General features: G+C 52.7%; 1 protein-coding gene across 1 annotated transcript in view; it reads right to left on the bottom strand.

Moving 5' to 3' along the window:
* The window catches only part of LOC147736607 (equilibrative nucleobase transporter 1-like), a 569,280-nt gene that overhangs the window by 361,190 nt on the left and 191,948 nt on the right, over positions 1-16,142 (bottom strand). The window lies entirely within an intron of this gene.

The following is a 16,142-nucleotide window of genomic DNA, read 5'->3' as shown; positions in this document are numbered from 1 at the left end:
GGGCGGCTGCTTTGGGGACCAGTACGACCGGGCTGGCCCATGGACTGTCTGAGGGCTCGATGACCCCGAGCGTGAGCATCTTAGCTACTTCCGCCTGGATGCAGGCCCGTACCCGATCAGGTACGCGGTAGGCCCGGTGGCGGATAGGAGGGCTGTCTCCGGTGTCCACATCGTGCACACACCAGGAAGTGACACCTGGGGTGAGGGAGAACAGACTGGCGAACTGTGACAGGAGGGCTTGGCACTCTTGGCGTTGTTCTCTGGTGAGGGTCTCCGAGAGTCTGACCCCATCCACGGAGCCGTCTTGCTCTTGGGCCCGCAAGAGGTCAGGGAGAGGCTCGGAGTCGTCTTCAACCCCATTGTCTGTGGCCATCAGTAGGCTGAGTTCTGTTCGTGCAAAGTGGGGCTTCAGTCTGTTGGTGTGGAGGACTCGGAGTGGATTCCGGGAGGACTCCATATCGATCAGATAGGTGGCAGGACCCTTGCGCTCGATTACTTTGAAGGGTCCCGTCCATTTGTCTTGGAGAGCGCATGGCTCTGTGGGGGACATTACCCATACCTGTTGCCCCGGCTCGAATTCAATGGATGAGGCGTTCTGGTCATACCATTTCTTCATGTCCTCTTGACTGGCCTCTAGGTTGGCTTTTGCTAGGTCTCTGAACCGCCGGGACTGGTTGCGGAGGGTGAGGAGGTACCGGAAGACATCTGGAGGACTCTTGGCCGGGGGCATCTCCCAGCCTTCTTTGATCAGGCTGAGCGGCCCCCGCACTGGGTGCCCATACAGCAGTTCGAAGGGGCTGAAGCCTAGGGATTTCTGTGGGACCTCCCGGTAGGCGAAGAGGAGGCACGGCAGCAGCACGTCCCACTGGCGACGGAGGGGCTCTTCCAATCCCCCGATCATCCCTTTTAGCGTGCGATTGAACCGCTCAACAAGTCCGTTTCCTTGGGGGTGATAGGGGGTCGTGAAGCGGTAGGTGACCCCACACTGTTGCCAGAGGGACTTCATGTATTTAGAGATAAAGTTCGTGCCTCTGTCGCTGACGACTTCTCGGGGGAACCCCACACGGGAGAAGATCCCCATCAGGGCCCGGCCGACCACTGGGGCTGTCACGGTCCGGAGAGGAATAGCCTCAGGGTAGCGGGTGGCGTGGTCCACTAGTACCAGGATGAAACGATGGCCTTGTCTTGTACGCGGGTCCAGGGGTCCCACAATGTCTATTCCGACCCTCTCAAATGGGGTCGTGACTACTGGAAAGGGTTGCAGGGGGGCCTTTAGTTTGCGGCCGCTCTTCCCACTAGCTTGGCACGTGGGGCAAGATCGGCAATGCTGGTGCACATCGTTTCTCATTTTGGGCCAGAAGAAGTGGGTCACCAGGCGGCTGTAGGTTTTATCTTGTCCCAGGTGCCCTGCCAGGGGGACATCGTGGGCCAGATTCAGCAGGAAGTCTCTGAAGCGGAGGGGCACTACTAGTACTCGGTTGGCCCCCAGCTCGGCGATTCGTTGCTCGCTGTACAACAGATCATTGTCCCAGTAGACCCAATGAGTTCCGGAGGTATCCCCTGCGCTTTGGGCGAGCGCTTGTTGTCGGAGTCCCTCGAGGGAGGGACAGGTCTTCTGTTCCTGACGAAATTGTTCTTGTGTGGGTCCCCCTTCTTGAGCCCACTGGTCAAGGTTAGCGAGGTCGGAGGGTTGAGCAAGTTCGAGGGGGATGTCATGGTCGGTGGTCTCGGCTGGGGCGACCGGAGGCGGTGGCGCCGGCCATTCTGGTTCTTCCGGGTGATGGTTGGCACGGGCGGCCATGGACCGGGTGGTGACGCACGCCCAGTCCGGGACGCCCAACATCCCCAAGTGTTCTTTTCGCTCCACGGCTGCCCACGGGGAGCTTTCCAGGTCATTTCCGAGGAGGCAGTCCACGGGGGCGTCGTCTCGGACCGTCACTTTCAACATGCCGGAGACCCCTCCCCACTCAAAGGGGACGCAGGCCATCCGACACAGACTTTCTGAGTTGTCGGCTGATCGCACAGGGCAGAGAATGTTCGGTAGATATTGTTCTGGGGTCACCAGATGACAGCGGACGGCTGTCACGCTGGCCCCGGTGTCCCGAAGGGCTTCGGCCCGTTGTCCATTGATGCTCACCCATTGGCTGTACTTCTGGGTGTTAGCGGGTAGGGGGACCCGCGGGACCATGTCTCTTCCCCCTAAGCACGCGAGAGACATGGCGGCTGGCTCCCACTCTTGATACTCTTGCTCGTCTGTTTCTTGTTCCTCGGAGATCTGTTCTTCCCCTAGTGCCGCGGCGGCCACATGGCGGGGTTTCGGACTCTGATACTGCGGGCAGCTGGGGTCGTTTGCATAGTGGCCGACTCGTTGGCATCGGTGACATGTAACATTGGCTCTGTACCCCGGTCGCGCCGGGGTGCTGCCCCGGTTGGCCGGGGGGGTGGTGCTGGTAGCGGGGGCGGCCGGAGTGTTGTCTCTTCCTCGTCCTTGGCCCCCTCCTCCTCCTCTGGGTCGGTGGTGACCATTGTTGTTCCGGTTCTGCTCGTAGGACCCATTCCGGCCCACTCTGGTGATCTCCCACCGGTCAGCTTCGGCTGCGAGCTGCCGGGGATCGGTTAACTTGCTGTCGAGGAGGTGTTGGCGTAGTTCAATGAAGCAATTGTTGGACAGATGCTCCCATACCATCAGATTGAACAGCTGCTCGTAGGTCGTGACGTTGTTTCCTCTGATCCAGCCTTCGAAGGCTCGGCTAAAGTACGTTACATAGTCCACCCAAGTTGTACCCGGGATGCGTGTGCAGTCTCGGAACCTCTGACGGTACATCTCGGGCGTGAGGCCATAGCGGGTGAGGAGGGCCGCTTTCATATGGTCGTAGGAGGTCATCTGGTGGTCTGGGAGCTGTAACAGGGTATCGCGACCCTCATTGAGGAATTTGCCCCATAGGCCGGCTCCCCAATCGTTTTTATCGATCCGGTGCGCAGTCATCGCGATTTCATAGGCCTTAAACCATTGCTGGATGTCGTCTTCTCGAAAATATTCTCGGACAACATCCTTGGGGATGTGTACTTTTTTCTCCGTGGTCCCTGGGGTGTGTGGTCTGTCGGGCACCCCTAACTCTTTATTCTGCTTGCGCAGGTTGATCTCGGCTAGATTCCGTTCGTGCTCGTACGCCAGTTTCTTTTCCTCGAGCTCCCTTTGCCTCTGTTTCTCCTCTCTTTCTTCTCGGAGACGCAGGTGCTCTAAGTTTATTTTTTGTTCGGCCAACTTGAGTTCTACGTCCATCTTGAGTCGGGCCATTTCTAGTTCGTGTAGTCGGGTTTTTTCTCTTTCTTGGATCTCGTCTTGCGAGAGACTGGTTCTTTGCCCTTCCGGGGCCGTGTTGGTATTTTTCGCGGTGCTTTGCTCGGGGGCTTCGACATCCCCGGTCTCTGCCCAAGATTCTAGGGCATGCTTAAAATCGTCCTTGGTGCTTAGTCCGGTGGTAGCGATACCTAGTTCGATGCAGAACTGCTTTAGTTCACGATGGCTGTACTCCTCTAGTTTTTCCATTTGGAACTTCTCAGTTGATCCGCTTTCTTTAGTTGTCATTGTGGTTCGTTGTGGGGTGAGCTACTCTCTGTACGTTATGCGGTGATTCGGATCCCACCGCTGCCACCAATGTTAGACGGACCGGGAGGGTCGGCCGAGATTACGGGGAGAGGTCTCCAGGGAGAGCCGTCTCCAACGACTGTACAGACAAGTAACTTCCCCCCCACAGACGGACACCACACAAGGTTGAAGGTTAACGAGACTTTATATGCAATTCTTAGGTTACGATAGTATGATACAAGGAGGTCTGGACTCAGGGGTCCCCTCGGTTCTGGTCTCGGGCTGAGGAAAAGGGGTAGCGGGACAGTCTTAGTTACCAATGAGTACAAAATAGCTCTCAATCCTCGAGCTCGGCGTGGTAGATGATCGGGCCGTGGAGGAGCCAAGCAGGTCCCGAGATGGATGAAGGGAGGACGACGGTCCGCGGCGGAGCCTGCAGGTCCCGATGACGATGAAAGATGAAGGTTACGACGGCTGTGGCAGCGCCAACAGGCAGGACGATGGTGCACAGGACAGAGCTACGGCAGCGCCAGTAGTCCGTCCAGGATGAGTTCCTCTTTACGTCTCTCGACTCCAAGATACAACTGCCTTCCTGCTCTGGAGCTGCCCCAGTTATAGGGCTGGTGTGCTTTGATGTCCGGACCCTCGCACTTGGAGGTCGGGAGGTCCGGGATGAGGGAGTCCAGACACCCAGCAGGGGGGTGGAGCCAGCGCCCGGGGAGGCGATGGGCGAGCGGCCCTGGGCGGGGGAGAGCCATCGGCACCTCTTTCTCCCATTGACTTGCCAAGTAGCCCGCTCACCTCCTGGGTGGAGGGTGGTGCCGGAATGTCTGAGGCCGGGCTAGGCCCAGGGTTGAGGTCGATCGGGGGCCAGGCGGCCTCGTGGTGAAGTGTCCAAGATGGCGGCCCGGGCTGGGCGCGGGGGCCGGCAGAGGATCGGACCCACGAGGTTAACATGTTCGAGGGCAGGGGTCCCTGAGGGGACAGAGGACGTGCAATGGGGGTGTGTGGTTCTTGCGTGACTGGGCTCGGGCCTGGTTGAGCCGGGGGAGAGCGGCCCTTCATGTGGCCTGTCCAACACTACCAACCTTGCCAGTGGTATTGCACCTCCAGACGTGGGAAACACTCAAAGGAGTTACGTCTGGCTTGTACGGAGTACTCACCTCCCACATTTTCTCACAACCCCTGTCAAGCCCTACGCACCAGATGGAAGCCCGGCTCTCGGTCTCCTAGGAGGAGGATGAGTGGGCAGAGATTTTAGAAGAGAGGGTAACTTGTGAGGCAAGACTGAAATTCTGTCTGTTTAAGACCCTACATGAGTAGCACTGGTCACCGACGAAACTGCACTGGGCAGGCCTAATCCAGCATGAGAACTGTTGGAGATGTGCGAACACTACTTGCGATACGACCCATATCATATGCGAATGTCACTCTGTGCAGCCCTACTGGGCCTACGTGGGCCGGACCCGGAGTACCACTATGCCCTTGCACCTGCCACTCACTCCCGCTGCTATCCTTCTGCATGACCTGCAGCCCTTCCCAGAGCTGTCAAAGCCGACTCTACCACACAGCACTTGCCACAGCTAAGTTGTGTCATGCTCCAATGAAGGTGGCCGACCACGCTGTCACAGGAGGCCTGGCTAGTGGACATAAATCACACGACCTCCCACAAGCAAGTCATCTACAGCCTCCAGGACCAATCTGAACTATTCCTTCAAGTATGGGTGCCTTTCCTACATACAGAGAACAACAGTGAGGGATGCCCCATAACGGCAGGCTCAGCCTAGACAACGGCAACAATGCTAGCAGATAACCTGTAAAGCATTCTGTGCGTGGTGGCTGCCCTGCCCCACACACTGGAGACCCCTCATACCATCAGCATTCCTACGGGCACATGCAGCACCAACCTCCTTTCTCCTCTCCCCTGCATGACTCCCACAGGCCAGATATGCAAAGACTGACACACCCTTTCCACCCTTAATCTACAACGCACTGCACCCTATGAGGCTAAGACATCACTGCGTTTTATTCTACCCCCCACGCATGCGCTCCCCCCCCTCTTGCCCCCTTTCCTCCCCACCCCCACACCCTTATTTTATCCAAGACCCTCCCCTACCCCTATTCTTCCCTGCGACTGCCCCCTACCCAGTAACTCCTTGACATCCCTCTCCTTCCCCCATACCTTCTCCCCCACCCGGCACCGCCGCTCAACAGGCGTATATCAACCAAGTCCCATCCAGGTATCGAGACAATACTCCCCAGAAGGAGCCAAAGTACAACAACTCCCCATTCACCTATCCCGCCCCAGGCATTATTAACACAACTTTAAAGCAGGGTGACGGCCCTCCCTCGCACCTCGGATCTCAGCCAACACATAGTAGAGGCGTTCCCTGACATCACCTGTCAAACTCCCTAATGGCCCGTGCACTCCGCACACAGCCCCCCATTGTCTAGGGACTGGCATGGCCTCAACATGATGCAGGAGATTGAAGCCCTACCACCGATACTTTCAAGCCTCCCCCCACCCTCTTCCATTACCCCCTTCCCCCACCGTCCTACTTTTTTTTGTATATCTCCTTCAGTTTCCAAGAGGCATACGTCACACAAGTTCTTATAGTACCATTTAATCTGGGCATTGTACATGTGTGGCCAATGCTGATGTTCTCAAGGTGTTATCTCTTAATATTGCTAATAAAGAATTGCAACTCAAAAAAACGAAAAGAAGAAATGGGACGGCAAAGTATTTTTCTCCTCTATCGCATAAGGAATGGTGGTGTAAAATTTCACAAGAACTAGCCTATTCCTTTTATGTCACACGAAAATCATCTTGAGGGAAATTGGATTTTGGTTAAACTCAAAATCGTGATTAATATCCTTTCAATAATTAATGTATAAGGCCCTAATCATCAGGATCAATTTTTCTGGAAACTCATTTCACAGAAAATACTTCAACATTCTGGTGATAAGTTCCTACTAGGTGGGAATCAGTTAATAGACCCTTTTCTTGATAGGCATTCGTCAGCTAGATTTGTTCCTAACAGTGCTCATACAGCAATTTAAACATACCATTTCACAGAGCTCCCTATCTGACTTGTGGAGATTGTTCAACCCAGATCTTCGAGAGTTCCATTTTTACTCACCCGCTCATAATTCTCAAACTAGAATGGACTATTTATTTGTAAGTAAAATCATTGTTCAACAACTGGTTAATTCGTAAATTGGCTCAATTCTGATTTCTGACCGTACCCTATTTGGACAGACCTTGTTATATTCCATATAGGTAATATAATATAGGCCCAGGTAAACTGGTTACCCTTCACCTATATTCTCTCCCTATATTCTCTCCCTACATTACACTTGGCACGGTTTACAGGGACTGACCCTTTACCAAGATACTACACTGCATTTAGAACGTGGGTTTTCCCCAGTTCGAAATCTCATACATTATGCATGAGGCTTCTTGGAAGCACAGCAGGACTACCATCTCCTGTATAAAATCTATGTACAAAGTTCAGGCACAACGTCATCCTTAGGCCGACACAGTAACACAGCAAGGTAGGACCCCTGGGGAGACCTATGGGTATATATACATCACATATTGCTAATATAGTTAGAGGAGATCAAGACTTCCCGGCCGACACACTGACCAGAGACGCTGAGGTTCCCGCATTCTGACACCCCAGCTCCCAGTGGTCTAAACATCCCTCGTGGGGCGCCCAGCCCGAGACCAGGACAGGGTCCCACAGTCTCACTTGAGGTAATGGGGTTGACTGAAACCTAGAGGAATTCTTCAAACCTTTTAAACTGGAGAGCCCTTGGTTAGGTTGGAGACAAAACGCCAACAGTACCCAGGTGAAATCATCGGAATACTCTCATCTGTTCCGCCAGGCCACAAGGGCCGCCCAGATCTTATCTTGGCTAGAGATATCACAAGCTATATCAGACTCACTAATGTATATAATATATTTTAAGCAATCAGAAAAAGTAGGGGCATTTTCCTAGCCTAGATTGCAATAACTTAATGGTCCTGTGGGGGATTCCTTCAGTATGCTAAATACAGTAGTGAAGTCCGCTCCCCTAAACAAAACCACCTATTCACTCTGTATAGAGCATATATATCTCCTAAAAAACTAGTAAAGATCACGAGCCTTGAATATTACTGTCCACGGTGTAAATTTCCAGCCGCCGATGATCAGCACATGTTTGTAGAGTGCCCAAGACTTATACTTTTTTGGTCTAAAATGGAAGAATTTATAGTAGAAGTTTTGGGCATACCTTTTGTGATTACACCAAGGATGATCCTCTTTGGCTTAGACGTAGAGTATCATCTCAATGATATGCGGACCAAATTCATTTTCTACGTAATGATCTTAGCTAGGCGGGAAATTTGCAAGGCCTGGAAGTCTAAAAATGCCCCTACTTTACCTTTGTAGTACTGTTAATCATTTATCTCATATACTGTCTAACGGTTGTTGCAGCACATCTGTTCTACACCAGAACAACAACTGTTCAATAAATGATTATTGAAAATGCCCAGGTTCTTTCATTCGGTGTGTCTCTCGGAGACAAAACTAAATAGGCACGAGTGACTGAGCGAAAAGTAGTATATTGTTTCCAAGGTCCTGTCCACTGTATCGCACTCTTATTCCTTATTGAAACCATTTAGGAATTCAAATGTATCAACTTTTGAGCAGTTTATTAGCAGCCCCATCTGGTATAATAAATGGATTAAAAAATATGGTAAAACCATATTGTGAAAAAAGAGGGTGGATAGGGGTATTTTCACCATTTCCATCCATCGCAGCCGCAGCGGGGGCCTCTCCTTCTCTTTCATCACCGCCCAGACCTGAAACTACCTGCTGCTCTGCCTCTGAACAGCGCCCTCCTAGGCGGACTTCAGAAAGAAATTTAACACATGGCTTTTTGACAGAGACATGACACCCAAAGAGCCCAGATACCCTTAGGTGTGACAGTGCCACGCTATTCAAATTCTGATGGATTGATTGATTAAAGTATAACTCTATAGTTTCTTTTTCAGAACTATTCTGCACATACAATCTCTCAAATATTATGTTTACACAATATAATGAGCTTAAAGGTCTCCTTTACGTTGCACTTGGGTCACTCACCTCTTCTAGTCTTGCGGTTCCTCACATGCAGAACAGTCCTATTCCTTGGAATTTGCTCTCAAAAACTGCAGTCATATACTAATTGCTCCGACCATCCAATATGGACAAACCGAAGTTTCCTAATTAAGCTTTGTGGGAATTGGAGTTGCACTGTACTTGGCTGGTTTCCACCTGGGATCAAATCTGGGCCAAAGTGCTTTCTACAGCTCGCTATGTAACTTTAACACAAATTCTGTTTTTTTCTACAATTGACTATTTTATACTCTAGTTTTTTTTCTAAAACTAAACTCATTCAACAAGATACTTGTTGCCATTGTGATGCACATGTTGGTTCATAATTCCATGTTTTTTCTGTGCCCTCTTGTTCCTGAATTTTGGACTCATGTCCAGTCTAAGATATTTGGGACAGGTGAGCTCTGTAAATTCGGATATCAAGAGTGCCAAAAGGGTAGCCCAAAGCTCGCGAAATGAAGCCCGGGTTGGTTAAAGAGAGGGAAATCTTCTCCATCCCTAGAATGGACCATAGTTTGTGAAGCCAGCCTAGTTGTGTAGTAACTGTAGTGGAACCCCAATGTGTTAGGATGTTCTGAAATGCCACACCTAGGGTTAGGGCTATTTGTTTGCCTCTCCTAGAAGCGAGTGGGAAGGTGATGGCATTGGGGAGGCCAAGGAGGATGTACGCTGGGAATCTTGGGATCTGTGTGTCAAAGTGGGAGTCGATCTCATCTAGGATTTGTGGCCAATATGTCTCCAGGCTAGTGCAATCCCAAAGTAAGTGGGTAAGAGTGCCTGGTATGCCGCAAGCTCTCCAGCACGATGGGCTACGTGAGGGGTTACCCCTATGGAGCCTTACAGGAGTTAAATACCAGTAGGTGGCTAGTTTAGTAGGCCATGCAGCGGGCCCGGTAGTAGATATCCTTCCATTCTTTCGGTGAGAGTCCCTACCCAGCTCCCCCTCCCAACGCAATTGGCCAGGGGATTTCCTGGTATCTGAGGAGTTTCGAGTGAATTTATACAGATCTGATGTCAAACGTTATGTCTTGTAATTAACCATTTCTCAAATGGTGTAAGCAGTCTCTCCGCCCCCTCCCTTACCCCCCCTTCCCCCGACAGTACCCAGTGTCGTATCTGTAGATATAGGTAGCGTTGCGTTTCGGGAAGCCCGTGTTCCGTACCAAATTCTACAAAAGGGCGAGCTCCGGAAAGGTCAAAGAAATGTCCTATGGAACAGGTAGCTTCTGTCCTCCAGTGATGGAATTCCCCATAGACTAGGCCGGGTGAGAAATCTGGGTTCTGTACAATGGGCGTAATGGGAGATGGGAACGTCATGAGCCCCCTAGTGGTCGCAGTTCTGTCCCAGGCTAACATGATGGGGCGAGTTACCTCTGATAAGTACAAGTTGCGAGGCCGTCCCTTGCGGGAGAGAAAGGGAACCCCCTCCCCATAGTGGTCGGGCTGAAAGAGATCTGTCCATAAATAGCCAGCGTTTCTCTCATCTGAGCCTCCCACCAGTATGCCAACAGATCAGGAATGCCCAGTCCTCCATCTTTTACGTCTGGATCTCAAGATTGGCTGTCGGCGGGTTGATAGACTCGGTGTCTGACGAGGACAGTTTGAGGAATAACCAGTTATTCGAAGTGTCACAGATCAAAGCGCACTCTGTTTTGAAGGACGTCAAAGCTCCAAGATATGGAGTTCTAAGTATTTGTGAACTATTCCTTGTGAAGCGTGCAACCTTTAACTGAATTTTTAGGGGAGTTTACCCATCTTTGACGTATGGCATACCTTTATGACAAGCTTACATAAATAATTGAATTGAGATATCTGAGATCACCACTACACTGGTTGACTCAACTTCATGCCCTGAGGAAGCCCTATATATTGAATCAAGAATATTTCAAGGATACATTAAAGAAATCTTTTTTGGCATCAACGAAGGACACTTATTTCTTTAGTGTTGTGTAGCATTTTGAAATATATTTGTTTTGTTGCCTCTCTATTTGCTTGTTTTTGGATTCAATGTTTATGGTCTCAAAGCAGTGGACCAAAGAGGTGGGCATCTACAATTTGATTTATCAAGATTCATGTGTATAGCAAGGTAGTGCAACGTCCTTTTACCCTACTGCCGATTCCAATTTCCAATTTAAAACATTTATAGAGCGCAACGTGCACCGTACGGTTTCTTGGCGCTAGTGGAGGGTTTGGCAACAGAGGCAAAGTGGGAACCTGCCGTAGAGCAGGAAGGGGAAGTTACACGGAGAAGGCCTGTTTGAAAAGGAACGTTTTTAGTTCTTTGCGGAAGGAAACATAATGAGTAGCCGAACGAAGGTGGTCGGGGAGGGAGTTCCAGAAAGTGGGGGCTAAGGTAGAGAAGTTGGTCCCACCCCACTTTTTACGTCTGAAACGTGGGATTTGAAGGAGAGACTTGGAAGAAGAGCGAAGCTCTCTGGTGGGGACGTATTCTTTTATTAACGAGGAAATGAAGGCGGGGGCAGTGCCTTGGCGGGCCTGGAAAACCATGCAGCCGGTCTTAAAAAGGGAACGTTCCTTGACAGGAAGCCAGTGAAGCTCCCTGAGGAGGGGTGTGGAGTGGTGGTAACGTGGGAGGCCATAGACCAACCGGGCAGCCTGGTTTTGGACCATCTGGAGCCTCCGCAGGCTGTATGCTGGTATGCCGTTGTAGAGGGCGTTGGCATAGTCCAGCCGTGATATCAGCAATGCGGCCATGATCAACTTGAGTGCCTGGGGGGAAAAGAAGCGAGAGACAGTGCGGATAGTTCGGAGGGTGAGGAAGCAGGAGGAGACTACAGAACTGATTTGTGAATGGAGGGTGAGCTGGTTGTTCATTTTGACACCCAGTGTTTTGACCGTGGTTGACGGAGTGGGGGCGGGACCAAGGGAGGAGGGCCAAAAGAGAGAGTTCCAGGGACTGGAAGAACCACCGGTGAGAACCAACTCGGTTTTATCCGGGTTCAACTTGAGATGGTTGTGGTTCATCCAGTCCCTGATGAATGTCATAGTGGACTGGAAGTTAGAGACAGAGAGGGGAGAGGAGGATAGGTCAAAGATGAGCTGGAGGTCATCCGCGTAATTGTACACGGTGACCTCCAGCTGCTGAAGTGCGAAAATGAGAGGAAAGATATGAAGGTTGAACAGTAAGGGGGAAAGAGAGGAACCCTGGGGAACACCACAGGTGACGGGGAGTGAGGTGGTTGTGAAGTCTCCTAGCCGGACCGCCTGGGTGCGGTCCCTCAGGAAGGAGGAAAGCCACACCAGGGCTGATCCCTCAATTCCAGCCGCCTTGACACGGGACAGTAAGATGGTGTGGTCCACCGTGTCAAAGGCGGCGGATAGATCGAGGAGTACCAGCGCCTGGTGTTTGTTATGATCCATTCCCTTCCTGAGGTTGTCTAGGACTGATACCACGACTGATTCAGTCGAGTGCCTGGGGCGGAAGCCGGCCTGGCGGGAAGCCAGTCCCCCATTAGCCTCTACGTGGGCGCTGAGTACTGCGGTGACATGGCGCTCCAGCACCTTGCCCAGATAGGGCAGCAGGGAAATGGGGCGGTAGTTGGCGGAGATGGACGGGTCGGCGCCAGGCTTCTTTAAAATGGGCACTATGGTGGCTGATTTGAGCGCAGGGGTCACTACTCCCTGCGCTAGGGAGCTATTGAGGAAAGTAATGGGGGGTTCAGGACAGGAGGAGTAAATATGTTGCAGGATTCGCGTCGGACAGATGTCTGCCAATTGCTTTATTTCTCCATCTGCCGGGTCCCTGTATGTGAGATTGCGAGCATCCGAGCTCTTTGGTCCCGCCAAATAAAGCTCTCTATGTCCCTCTGCAGGGCACATAGAACTCCAGTGGTGGGCGTCAGCAGAAGGGTGTGGAAGAGGTAGAGAATTTGAGGCAGCAGCACCATCTTCACTGCTGCTATCCGCTCCAGCCACGAGAGGGAGTGGGGTCTGCATCTGCTGAGGGAGTCCCGCACTTGTTTAAAGAGTGTTGAGTAATTCAACTGTCTAGTGAGAGATGGTGGGGGCCACCCGTAGTCCTAGCTAGGTGATAGCGTCATGAACCCATTGGATCTGAAATTTTCGCTGTAGGAGTACCAGCGTCTCGGGCTCTAGGGACAGGCTAAGAGCTTGCGACTTATGCACATTTATCTGAAAGCCCGAGGCGAGTGCGAATCTTGCCAATTTGTCTAAAAATGCCGGCAAAGATTCCCAGGGGTGTTCCAGGGTCGCCACCACATCATCGGCATGGAGACAGAGTTTGTGCTCTGAGCTCCCAAAGCGCCCTCCTCTAATGGTTGGGTAATCACAGTCTCTTTGAGCTAGGGGTTCCATATAGAGGGCGAAGAGGAGCGGCGACAGCGGGCACTCTTGTCTGGTTCCCCTGCGTTTAGAGAAGTCCGCTGATGCCATGGGGAGCACTAGGGGGCGCACAGACAGAATGGCCGCACGAGAGTGAGGCTCCTGTAAGCCTGGGACAATTATCCTATATTTATCCTCTAAACCAGCACCATAACCCGTTCTGACGACGACAACGAGCTCACTACCCTTGGAGGCACCTTCGGTGAAAGTTTGAATCGAATCCGGAGTGCCGTTCCTGTGCTAGCGGCTGCGGACCTCCTGACCGGCGGTAGCGCTGGAGGAGCTGGGTGCGTGGAGGCGGCACCAGAGGGCTGGACTAGACCGCGGCTCCCTGCCGGAAGTGTGGGCCCAGCGGAGGTGGACGACGCGGCGAACGCCGGCCGTGAGGCCAGACTCAACGCTGTGCCATTGTGAGATTCCCTGAGATCTGGGAGGAAATCCATTGCTGTCGGCGCGGCTTGGGGTATACCTGATCGGGAATTGAGGCGGATTTGAGGGCCTTGGTGCGGCCGGTGGAGGAGCCGGCCCCTGCGGTGCTGCCGCTGCCAGAGTGGGGAGGGGGAGCGACCGCTTTCGCGGTGCCGGGAGTGAGGACAGTGCTGTTCCCCATAGGTCCGGATGTACATACCGGCTGGAGGACTTTGCAGAGTGAATTAGCGCTGGAAATCCTTTGAGGCTCGTTCGGACACAGCTGTGAGGCCTGGCCGGCAACTGCACGTGGTGACGTCACTATCCTGCCCGCCATTGCTGAAGGAGGGCGAAATAACTTGGCGCTTTTTGGCCTGCAGTATTTGACCGCTGTGGTGTAGAGCGGCTACCTGACTGCCGCTGGACCCCCTTGGACTGGACTTTTGGCATGTGGAGCTGCCCGGTGGATTGCACTGTGCCAGTGGCTCCGCGCTTGCTGCGGTGCCTAATCTGCTCCCCCGCTGGCTTGGTGAGAGGTAGGGAACGGACCACACGTGCTCACTGGCTCGCACAAGGGACAAAGCGGCGGACTGCCTGGAGGCAGCCTGGGCGACGTGGCCTGGCACCTGGGGGGTGTTGTAGAGAACCCCGCGGCGGGGGACTGCATTTAGGCTGTGACTTTGGAAGACGCGTTGCCGAGCCTGGCGCTTCTGATGGTGGGCTGCCTGCTGGTTGTGGAAGAAGCGGCACATTTGCATCCTGTAGGCATGGTCTAGTGAGGATATATGTGGAGAGGACCCGCGTTCCGTTTCGAGCTTGTAAAGGGGTGACGCCTCGTAAATACGCTATTTCAGGACACCCATCACGTAGCTGTGTATTGGAGACCTGTGCAGAATATGGACTTAGGCGGCTGCCTCCTGCGTGTCGGTTATCCTGTGGAGTCAGTGCTGAACCTTATCTTTCTGGCTGTATCCAGTTGGGCTTATACAGACCACTAGCTGCTCTTGCGCCCCCACGATTGCGATAGGCGCGTTGTAGAAGCCTCTGAACTGTGTGAGGGGAGGACCCTTGTGCTCCTCTAACCGGGGATCGTGTGTACATTAAAAGTGGTGAGACCTGGACAGCCTGTGCTGGGCTTATGAGTAGAGCCTCTGGTCTGCCATGAGACGCACGCGGGAAGCAACCCTTGCCGGTCGCCACAAGCCCCGGCCAAGGACTACCAATGGGTAAGCCTGACAATCGGCAGTCTAAGCTGCCCTTTGAGACCACCACTGCCAAAAAGGGGTCCAGGAATGTGCCGGATGTGGGGAACTCGCAGAGCCCTTCGACAGCTGGGGCGAGCTCTGGCTCTTCCGTGCCGGACATGCAGCAGATGATGCAGGAAATGAGGCAGGGGTTCGCCACAATTGTGGATAAAGTCGACCGCATGTCATCCAGGATGGATGCTATTGCCCATAAAATTGATGTGCATGAGGAGCGCATCACGGAGGCTGATAGGAGAATTTCCGAAAATGATGACACTACAGCCTCACATACCACGCAACTTTCGGGAATGGATAACGTTCTTAGAGTCATTTTTGCCAAGAACGAGGAATTGGAAGCTCGCAGCCGGCGCAACAACATTCGCGTTATAGGCGTACCGGAGTCCACCAACACAGGGTGCATGGAGGACTACGTTGAGAGAATACTCCTGGCTGCGATTGGGCCTGACGCATTCTCTAAACAATTTATTGTTGAGGGTGCACCGCTCGCTCGGTCCCCGGCCTAAACCCGGGGCCCCGCCACGGCCCATCATTGCGCGGCTCCTCAACTATCGGGATAGGGACGTCGCGTTGCGAGCAGCACGCACTAATCAAAATCTGGCGTGTGAGGGTGTCAGATTTTCGATCTATACGGACTTCACGCCTATAGTACAAGAACAGAGACGTAAGTTCCTTGATGTAAAGAAGAAACTCCGGGCGCTCCAGATTGACTATGCGCTTTTATACCCAGCTAAGCTAAGGATGACCCACTAAGCAAAACAGCATTTTTTCACGAACCCCCAGCAGGTTGAGGATTTTCTGAAGACTCTGCGGCGAGCGCGATCCGGGCGCAGGAACGATGAGGATAACGGACAGGAGGACGAACAGTCGATGGAAGGAGAACTTTAACTTTGAGTTCTAATTGCTGTGAAACTGTAGAGTCCTGCTGACTCATATTGGGGGGCCCGGCAGAGAGCTTCTTCCGCATATGGACGATGCTGCTGGTCGAGAGTGCCATGGACGGGTGTTGAACTGCTGGTGGTAATGTATTCCAGGCACCACCCCCTTCCCTGCATTATGCCCCTATGAGGCCGTACAGGACGTGGGGCAGGGTGTAGGGGGTGGATATGTGCGCCCCTTAGATGACTCCCATAGGGTATACCCCACTGATTGTGTTTCTTACACTGCAAATGTTGGGATGTTTAATTAATGTTCTGGGTGGTGGGTGGGGATGTATTCTGGCACGTTGGGGATGCTTCAGTGGGAGGGGGGAGGAGAAGGGATTGTTGAGAATTGCAAGGCATTCCATGCTACCACGACTGGTTCGGATGCTCCTTTACATGGCGGGCGTATGTATGCATATGTTGGGCAGGTGATGTGTTATTTGCTGGCAAGAACAGA

Source organism: Lissotriton vulgaris, chromosome 1_2, assembly GCF_964263255.1.
Source record: "Lissotriton vulgaris chromosome 1_2, aLisVul1.2, whole genome shotgun sequence".
Lineage (NCBI taxonomy): Eukaryota > Metazoa > Chordata > Amphibia > Caudata > Salamandridae > Lissotriton > Lissotriton vulgaris.
Note: the sequence above shows the minus strand (reverse complement) of the source record. Positions and strands in the feature narration are given on the sequence as shown.